Here is an 11,153-nt window from a genome sequence, read left to right as displayed (position 1 = left end):
TTTGATCACGTTGGAATGAAGCCTCGTCCGTAAAGAGAACATTTGAACTGAAATGAGGATTGACACATTGTAGGATGAACCATTCGCAGAAGTGTACCCGTGGAGGCCAATCAGCTGCTGACAGTGCCTGCACACGCTGTAGATGGTACGGAAACAACTGGTTCTCCCGTAGGACTCTCCATACAGTGACGTGGTCAACGTTACCTTGTATAGCAGCAACTTCTCTGACCCTGACATTAGGGTTATCGTCAACTGCACGAAGAATTTCTCCGTCCATTGCAGGTGTCCTCGTCGTTCTAGGTCTTCCCCAGTCGCGCGTCATAAGCTGGAATGTTCCGTGGTCCCTAAGACGCCGATCAATTGCTTCGAACGTCTTCCTGTTGGGACACCTTCGTGCTGGAAATTTGCCTCGATACAAACGTACCGCGCCACGACTATTGTCCCGTGCTAATCCATACATCAAATGGGCATCTGCCAACTCCGCATTTGTAAATATTGCTCTGACTGTATAACCACGTTCGTGATGAACACCAACCTGTTGATGCTACCTACTGATTTGCTTGATGCTAGTATTGTAGAGCAATGAGTCGCATGTCAACACAAGCACCGAAGTCAACATTACCTTCCTTCAATTGGGCCAACTGTCGGTGAATCGAGGAAGTACAGTACATACTGACGAAACTAAAATGAGCTCTAACATGGAAATTAAGAGTTTACGGACACATGTCCACATAACATATTTCCTTTATTTGTGTGTGAGGAATGTTTCGTGAAAGTTTGGCCGTACCTTTTTGTAACACCCTGTAGAGAGCGATATCCTGACAAGAACCTTTTTCCCGACGGATGTTTTCTCGTCTTGTTGCGACGCTTCAGGAAACGGGAAGTTCCAACCCACGACAACCCAATCGTCGTAGCACTCGTACAGACTAAGCTGCCGAAGTTAGTGCTCTCACTTCCGTTGCTATGAATCCACATATGAGCACACGACAGCTTGAACACGAGACCGGCATTCCTAAGACATCGTATTCTTACACGTCACCGGTTCCATCCTTACCATCTACACCTACATTAAGAATTGCATGGGAATGATTTCCAGACTCGTGTACAGTTCTGTCAGTGGGCACAGCAGCATATCCTCGCCAACCTGATCTTCTTCTCCGATGTTCTACTTACCGGTGAATGTTCCTTCTCAAACAAAGGACAGGTAAATGCAAGGAACATGCATTATTGTTCCACCGGCAACCCACGATGGCTTAGACAGGTGAAACATCAGTGTCAGTGGAGAGTTAACGTGCGGTGTGGGATGCCTGGTACTACCATTTTTGGCCCTTATTTCATCAATGGTAGTCTAAACGGCACAGAGTATGCCAACTTCCTCAGACGAATTCTTCCTCCTCTTCTGGATGAAGTGCCGCTAAGAACAAGAATGCTTACGTGGTATCAACGCGATGGATGTCCAGCACATAATGCCCTGCGTTCACGTCGTGTTCTGAACCGAGGGTGTCCTGCTAGATGGATTGGTCGAGGAGGAACAGTTACTTGGCCTGGTAGGTCTCCTAATTTAAATCCTCTGGACTTTTTTCTTTGGGGATGCGTAAAAGACGTTGTATATCGCGATATTCCAGCAACTCCAGAGGACATGCAGGAACGAATCGTGCTTGCTTGTAATTCTCTTCATCAGGCAACACTGGAAGCAGTAAATAATTCTTTCATTCAACGAGTGCACCAGTGTATCGGTATCCAGGGTCTCCAATGTGAGCACCTTTGAATGTACTACTCTTGGGCAATGGTACAGGAGAGTCAAAATCAATTTTTGTTATGTTTTACGTGGTTTTCATTTGTTTTCTGACATATCCAGCAAGTGAACGAGTTTGTGATCTCGGGCCCAAAGTCAGTGTTGTGATATGTAATTAATAACGTTATGTTTCAGTGAATGATACACTGTTATACATTTCTGAATAGGTCTTTAGGATAGCAAATGAATTACCGAACAAAAACACAGAGTGGCATTTAAGAAAAGCCATACCGCTGTGCGTATCCTTGTAAAAAACAAAGCTACAACGAAGACAATCATGTTGATAAGGGGTACAAGCCACCTCCATGAAAAACACGACCACACCATAACACGAACGCCTCCGAATTTTACTGTTGACACTACACACGATGGCAGATGACGTTCAACGGGCATTCCCCATACCCACACGCTGCCATCGAATAGCCACATCGAGTACCGTGGTTCGTCACTCCTCACAGCGTTTTTTCACTGTTTAATCGTCCAATGTTTACGCTCCTTACACCAAGCAAGTCATCGTTTGGCATTTATCGGGGTGATGTGTGCCTTATGAGCAGCCGCTCGACCATGAAATCGAAGTTTTCTCACCTCCCACCTAACTTTCATAGTATTTGCAGTGGATCCTGATGCGGTATGGAATTCCTGTGTGATGGTCTGGCTAGATGTGTGCCTATTACACATTACGACACTCTTCAACTGTCAGCGGTCTCTGTCAGTTAACAGACGACGTCAGCCTGTACCCTTTTGTACTGTACGTGCCCCTTCACGTTTGCACTTGACTATCAGATCGGGAACAGTAGAACTAGGGATGTTTATGAGTGTGGCAATCTCGCGGTCAGACGTATGACACAAGTGGCACCCAATCACCTGACCACATTGTAAGTCCGTGAGTTCCGCGGAGCGCCTCATTCTGCTCTCTCACAATGTCTAATGACTGCTGAGGTCGCTGATATTGAGTACTTGGCAGTGGGTGCCAGCACAATGCAGCTAACATGTGAAACATGTTTTTGGGGGTGTCCGGACACTTTTGATGACATAGTGTTTGTGTACAAGTAAGTGTAAAGTACATTAAATGCTTGTGAAATCTGTTTGAAATTTGCGTACGCTGGCAAATCCACGGGTACAAAGGTCATCCTAAACGCTTTGGCGTTTCTGTTTATGTATTGGTTTTTATATTTATTCAATATATTTATATTTATTGAATATATTTTTCATCGCGTTATGTGGCGTACCGCCACAACGCCTGGAACTATTTCAACCAATTTTGGTGCACATATTAGTTACGATCTGGAAAGAACTGCTGTCAGGGTAAGAAACACCAGCCTGCTGCCGGGGTGGTGGTGACATGATGGAGAGAGACAGGGGGAGGGAAGAGGAGATGGACAGATGGAGAGGGCAAAGGAGGAGTTGGACAAAGATAGAGAGGAGGAGACAGACAGAGAGAAAGGGATGGGGAAACTGACAGAGGGTATGGAGAGAAGGAAATTAGCAAAGGAAGGAAAGAGGAGGAGGTGGACTGAGAAAGGGGGAAGAGGAAATGGGCAGAGGGAGGGGAGAGAAGGAGATAGGCAGGGAGAGGGTAGGAGGAAATCGACAGAGAAAGGGAAGCAATGGGAATGGACTGAGGGATGGAAGAGGTGGAGATGGACAGAGAAAGATAATTAGCAGATGGCTGGAGGGAGGAAGGAGGAGAAGATGAACTGCAAGGAAAGAAAAAAGGAGGTGGACAAAGAAAGAGGGAAGGAGAAGATGGACAGAGAGAAGGGAGAAAAAGATGGAGAGAGTGGGGGAATAGGTGGTTGACAAAGAGAGTGAAAGGAGAAAATGGGGTTATAGGGTGGAGAAGGAGATGGGAAGACAGGATAGTAGCAGATGGACAAATGGGAGAGGAGTAGATGAATTGAGAGAAGAGGAGGAACAGATGGACCGTGAGTGGAATAGGACGAAATGGGCACAGAGGAGCAGGAGGAGATGATTAGATTTTTGAGACCAACCGTTGGCCAAACCTAGGCCACTGTTATGTCATAAAAGTCTATTATGTTTTAAGTGTGGTATATTTGCAGTGTCTAAAAAGTAGGCCCTAGCTGGAACTTTGCTGTTAACCACTGGAAATGTTGTTACAACCGAGACACATATTTCCAATTTTTCAAATCAGAAGCTGGACAAGAAGAGCGGTGTACGAGATTGACAGAGAGGGAGAGGAGCAAATTGACAGAGACAAGGGGAGGAGCAGATGGTCAGGGACATGGGTAGGATGAGATGGACCGAGAGTGGGCAAGAGGAGATGCACAGAGAATGAGGGTGTGGAGGTGGAGGACTGAGAGAGGGATGGAAGAGATGGACTGAGAGAGTGGAAGAATGAGGTGAACTAATAGAAGAGTGCAATGAATACATTTTTGGGCAAAGCTGGCTACTCAGCTAGTAAACAAAACAAAACAAAACAAAACCACTAACATAGAAAGACAATAGATAGACTATTGATTGCCAACAACTGGTGAGTGAGATGTCTGCCAATAACTGCAATGAAGTTTAGCATCATAAAAATTAAAAAATAACAATTCTATCTTCTTTATATGAATAAAGATGGTAATAGTTAACGCCTGAACAAAAAAACTCTGGCGTTCTTGCTGTTTTTTTTTTTAAAGCCAAGAAGTAATGAGTAAATGAGACTATTTATATTGTTACTTTTCAACAGATTCTTTATTCGAATTTGCGTCAACCAGTGCACACTGAACATCTCGCTTTAAGTTCATTGAGTTCGTCGCATTTTATGTTACTGATGCCATATTCGGTAATCAACTTTCTCATAACATTAGAACTTCAGCAAATAAAATCAATATTTTTTCGTCGTTTTCCAATAATAATAGATTTCTGCGACCACCCCTTGGCCAAAACGAGGCTACTGCTATGTCATGAAAGTCTACTGTATTTTAAGTGTGGTATATTTGTAGTGTCTAAAAAGTGGGCCCTAGCTGGAATTTCGCTATCTATAAATATTCTGTTATAAACTGAAAATGTTGTTACAACCGAGACACGTTTTTTCAGTTTTTCAAATCAGGAAAACTCATACCTTACAGTAATACCTCACCGCTGAGTGCTTAGGACAAGAGGGGACACTTAAGCATAAATCAGTACCTGAAACTTTTTGCAGAAGCCAGCCAGGGACGGATGCAACGAAGTGCCTGCTTTATTTAGAAACTGTTGGCCTTCTAAAGACTGGAAGATGACAAGAGGGACGCTGCAGAGTCGTAAGTACCTGGAGACACGTGAGCAGATCGCAGACATTCCTACTAGAGACAACATGGTCTGTTGCCGGGTCGGCCGGCCGGTGTGGCCGAACGGTTCTAGGCGCTTCAGTCCGGAACTGCACTGCTATTACAGTTACAGGTTCGAATCCTGCTTCGGGCATGGCTGTGTGTGGTGTCCTTAGGTTAGTTAGGTTTAAGTAGTTCTAAGTCTAGGGGAATGATGACCTCCGATGGTGAGTCCCATGGTGCTTACAGACATTTGAACCATTTTTGTTGCTGGGTCGCTGCTTTCTTGACAATCCAGGAAATCAGACAAACACTTGACACAATACGTAAGGGAATCGCAGCTTATGACGCAAAGTACCACAATGAGAAACAAAATGAATATAAGACGGAGTTCCTGAGTTACGTCCCAAATACTGCGTGATGGAAAATTTTCGCACAGTACGAAGGTGTGATAAAACAGCGTCGAACATTTATTGATTGGGATTTCAAATTGAGCCGACAGTAACAAATATTAGAAGGGGGAAAATTCAGCAACGTAGACGACAGCGGGTTTAACTTCTGGAAGCATGACGACCTATTCTCGACCCAGTCCTCTGACTTTGACTCAGATACCTGCATTCATTACGACGTCTATCACACTACATGTTGAATGAGTATCACTAGCTGTCGAACGCAGGTATCTTTCAGCATCGGAATGGATTTCGTTGCGTGAGCTCAGCCTCCAAATGTTAAGCTTACACTGCCTCTGCTAGATAATTACCACAGACAATAGTCACAGGGAGCACAATCACAGGAACAGCAGATCAGCCCCTGAGTGCGTTTTTTCCTAGGGATTTAGCCAATCAGAAGGAACGAGTTAAGTCATCAGAGTGTCGCCTCAAAGACGCAAAACATGGAGAATAGAGCAGCCAGCTGTCAACCTGTACCTACAACAACAATGAATGGTGATCGATAAGTAGCACATCTGCCACAAATTCCTTCAGGCAAAACTGGCTCTGTCAAATGGCGAGGTGAATCAGTTACGTGCCAGATTACTGAGTTATGACTATCCCCAGTCAAACAGCCTCTGAAATTTACATTCTCCTGGGATAAACGTCTTAATTTTTAACCTTTTCATCAATTTGTTTTCACTGTGACTGATTTTAGTATCATCTTTATTTTTCACTACACTTTTGTGCCCAAAATGAGGTGATTTGCCTATTAATTCCTATGTTTCAATATCAGTTTTAATTTCACAACATTTTGACCACCTACCGCGCAGGAATTTGAATTTCAAACTTCAATTTACTTCAGTACTTATCATGATAATTACTGATAATAAGTTCAGACCATTACAACTGAATAGTTCATAGCAATTGATGGAAAGTCAATTAATGAAACCAAAGTGGAATCTGGGGTTGCCGCGCGGGGTTAACCGAGCGGTCTTAGGCGCTGCAGTCATGGACTGTGCCGCTGGTCCCAGCGGAGGTTCGAGAACTCCTTCGGGCATGGGTGTGTGTGTTTCTTCTTAGGATAATTTAGGTTAAGTAGTGTGTAAGCTTAGGGACTGATGACCTTAGCAGTTAAGTCCCATAAGATTAAAAAAAGAAAAAATAGAAATCCGGGGTTCCCGAAAGAAATTTGAAGTATCTTCGTTGTTCTTAATCTTATGAACAACGTAGAAGACAAACTGTTGCATATGACAGTATCGTTTATCCTCTAGTAAAGTCACCAGGAGATCAAATTTACTTGCAAAATGATTTAGACAATATATCTGAAGGGTGTGAAAAGTGGCAATTGAGCCTAAACAATGAAAAGTGTGGGGTCCTCGGTATGAGTAATAAAAGATTCCCTTTCAGTTTCGTGTACACGACCAAGAATACACCTTTGAAGGTTGCAGTGTCAGCTAAATATCCAGGCATTACAATTACAACTTCAACTGGAACCATAACTCAGAACACTGTTTAGGGGTGAGGCGAAAAATTGTGCCGAACCGGGACTCGAAACCGGATTTCCCGCTTCAGGTGAGCGGTCATCTTAAAGGCTTCGGCTATCGGTGCACGAATCACGACTGGACTCCAGCTTCCATATTTCGTCGTTCATGTATCACAATCTGCACTCATACATTACGTATATTCCCATCAGCGAAGTACATAGATATTGAAAGTCGAGGGCCCGGTGTTGGTAAATGAGTAAGAAGCATCATTGTCTGTTACTAAGAAGTACAATGCTATGTTCTTCGGACATACATGCCTACATTATGCTTGTCCGTACTGTTCTAGTACATTGCTACGCAGTTTGGGGTCCTTACCTGATAGGATTGATGAAGGGCATAGAAAATGATCAAAGAAGGGCATCTCTTTTTATTTTCGTTAGGGCGAGAACCTTTCTTGAAACTTCTAGTACCAAGTTTCTCATCAACCTGCAAAAATATTATTCTGACAATGTTAACTAAACAATAAAAATCAAAGCTAAGATGGAAATATTTAAGCGTTTATTTTTCCCATGTGCTGTTCCAGAAAGAAATGGTACGGAAATAGTCTGAAACTGCTTCTTTGAACACTGTCGTGCACTGAAGTCCCATAGGACAGTAATCGTGTAGTAATAGATGGAGAAACAGATGGACATTTGTAGCGTGAGATTATTTCAGTAAACTACACTTCCTTTTCAGTTTTGGCTTTTCAAATACTAGTGATCTAATACAGATTAAAGTCTAATGATATAGTGACAGAGAGATAATTTCGAGTCGTGAATGAACCCCAATTGAACTAGTCTTTTGTTATCCCTCCGAAAATTTTGTCTACCAGGGAGTAATCACCCCTCAAGTTTGGAAGCACAAATGTAGACATTCCAAGAATGCATCATTCTTGTAAACCAGCTGACACGTTTCACGTCACAACGACATATCGGGAATTTGATCCACACATCAGAACTATATGACACCTGTACTACTTCCAGGTATCTTCGCTTCTGCATGCGAGATCGACAAATGTACTAGTTTTTAGGGATCAATGATAGCAAATAATCAAACGTGAACAGTACTAATGCAGTAGACGGGGTCAACAGCAGGAGAGAACGCCCCCCAATGTACTTGCCCTCTGCTGATGTAAGTACCAACGACTCGACTTTACGAGACAATACGATCCGACGCTGTTCTGTGGAATTACATCTGTGAAAGTGGAGAGCAATCTTCGTGTATTGGCGGCGTAGACTGCATCGCTTCCAACTGGCAATAACATCGCAGACAGGCGTCGTAAATCTACCCGATTGTTTCGCGGCTAAAAATGGTCGCACAATATCTGATTCCTGCGCCAAATGGGAGCCACAAAACGCACATCAATTATTCATTTGACTGTTCCCTTTTAATAGGGAAAAACAAGAAAACAAGAAAATGTAGAGCTCTGGTAATTTCGCTTCGCAGTGTTCTGCAGCTTTCGTCCCGTAGCGTCGTAGCATGATGAAGCTTCCTACGTCTTCCGCCGCTTCGTCGTTTACAGTTACCATAATACTCCCCTGCGGATCGCCCGAAGCTGCATAAACGCTCTGAGCTCTATGTTTTTGTGGTCTATAGTACAATCACAAACATGATCCGATGTGCCATAAACATATATTTTGTATCCTTCAGCAAATTAAAGAACTGAATTGAGCACCTTCCAGAAGTGAAACAAGACAGCATTAACAATAGTTGAATCAAAAAAAGTACACAAAAAATCGTGCTTTCTTGATGGCACAGCGAATAATAATAATAATAAGCGTAACAAATTAGAGTTGGTAGAAATAAGTCATCAGTGTTGTAAAATTCAGCTTAATAAATCCCAAGCTAGAAGATGATGTTGAACACGCTGTAATGTTGAACCATTTACAGATCCAGACGAGTGAAGTCCCTTCTCTCGATAGAAATTTAAGTTTCCTACCACAACAGATAATTAGTACTGCTACAGATAATTATTAAATGCCAGGAGTGGGCTTACAGAAAGAAGTCAAAGTCCATGCAATTGCTGCAAACGGAAAAGTCACTTCTGCCTGTCATTTAACATCTGCCTGCAATTTTTTTAAGTAAAGAATCCAGATTTCGTGGGAAATGAGACTTCTCTATGGTCCAAAGGGAGATTTCATGCTACGCATAGGTAACACGTGTGGCGTTACTGCCACCCTGGGTAATGCACGTTCCTCCAAGTAACACTGAAAACACAGGTATCCCTGTCCGCTCCGGCTCATCTCGCTGTATAGGCATCACTCCACCATCAGACAGAGGCGTCAAATTTCGGACAACGCTGGGCAGCAATTTTGCGATGCTAATGCAGCACTCGAAACGGTACCAAGGATGCAATTCTTATCAAATCTGGTATTCTAGCAGGCGTTCAGATGATAGTTGTGATATATCATAATATATGCGCAAGAAAGTAAGATTTTTTTGAAACTGACTTTAGAGAAACGTATAATATAAGTAATTTCCTGACAGGATTTCCACTGCCCCTTTTGTGGTACCTCAAATTTACCTATGTCGAACTGTTTGGAAAACACCATCTACTAATATAAAATTTCTGTAGTCAGTAAGGAGATGAGACACATAGAAATTTTTAAATGTTCAGTTTTATTATTATTCTCTAACTGTCCTGCTTCCGTCCTAACTGATTAATTATGGAAAACGAGATATGGAATGTTCCTGCCGTGACACTTTACTACGTTGGACTTGCTAGGCGTGCAAGTTGCTCTTTGCGAATAGTTGCATTTGAAAGCCTACGTCTGACACTTTGTGAGTAAGTGTTCTAACAGTATTTCCCTGTTTCTTCTAAGGTTGTCGCGATATCCCCATTGGATGTCTTCTCCAGCGGCTGCAGATCCTAACATGAACTGAACAGACTTGGAATATGGCATAGGTTTGTGGTAATGTTCCGAAGTTACTACAACGAAAGTTTCGAAATACTAGGGTGCCAAATGGCTCTGAGCACTATGGGACTTAACTTCTGAGGTCATCAGTCCCTTAGAACTTAGAACTACTTAAACCTAACTAACCTAAGAACTCCACACACATCCATGCCCGAGGCAGGATTCGAACCTGCGAACGTAGCGGTCGCGCAGCTCCAGACTGTAGCGCCTAGAACCGCTCGGCCACTCGGGGCCGCACTAGGATGCCGCCTGAAATACTGCCTGAACTCAAATTCAGGAAATTAGTTTTTCTGACGAATACTGTTTGAGAGCAACTCTAAAGTTAGTGTTTACGTTAACAAACCCAGAATGTACTTACGACTCATCGATCACCACGATAATTTGGAAAAAAGTGTCTCCACACGATACTGATTGCATTATGAAACCATACATAACCGTATTCCGAGGCAGGTTCAAAAATTAAATTGCTTTCACACGAATTCAGTAATCACGCACATGACATACAGGGGCTGGACAGAAAAAGTAATAACCGCGAGAAATGCATGCTTGAAAGTATGTGCAAAGCTATCGAAGCCTGCAGGTTGCGCTGTAGTATTTGACCACGAACGACATTTGTTCAGTGTCCCCAGTACGATGAAAGTGTCACTCGTGGTCAGATGAGTTTTCTGTGTAGTTATGAGTGCATAAAGTTGCTGGCAAACGAATTCGAAGATGCGAAAGTTGTTGGCGCTCATATGGTGACTGCTTCCGAAACCAAGGTAGCCCAAGAGTTTGGCTTTAAAAGAGGCATCGCATCGAAAATTTATGTCGCATACAGAGAAAGTGCAAAAACGTCATCCTCTCAGTCACAATAACGACGAAAGTGTGGGCAGAGTGATCGTGATGGACGGTTATTGAGAGGATTGTGACGAAGAATAAAAGGGCAGCAGCTGTAAAAACCACTGCAGAACTGAATGCCGCACTGCCGACTCCTCTCAGAACCAAAACGGCTCTAAGGCCTGTATTACACTGTCAAATTTCTTTGTCATATTTCTTTGTCAAGTATCTTTGTCAAGTATCTTTGTCAAAAATCTTTGTCAAAGATATTTGATGGTGTAATAGGGAACTTTGTCAAATGTCGTCCAATATATCATCAAATCTAGGGTCTCGCTGTAGATTTGGTCAAAGAAGTCGCAATGTGACGTGTTACCACGTGGAGCGCAAGCATCGCTGCAGCATTCTGCCACCTGTAGTGTTTT

This window comes from Schistocerca americana, chromosome 6 (genome assembly GCF_021461395.2).
Source record: "Schistocerca americana isolate TAMUIC-IGC-003095 chromosome 6, iqSchAmer2.1, whole genome shotgun sequence".
NCBI lineage: Eukaryota > Metazoa > Arthropoda > Insecta > Orthoptera > Acrididae > Schistocerca > Schistocerca americana.
This window is presented reverse-complemented; position numbering follows the sequence as displayed.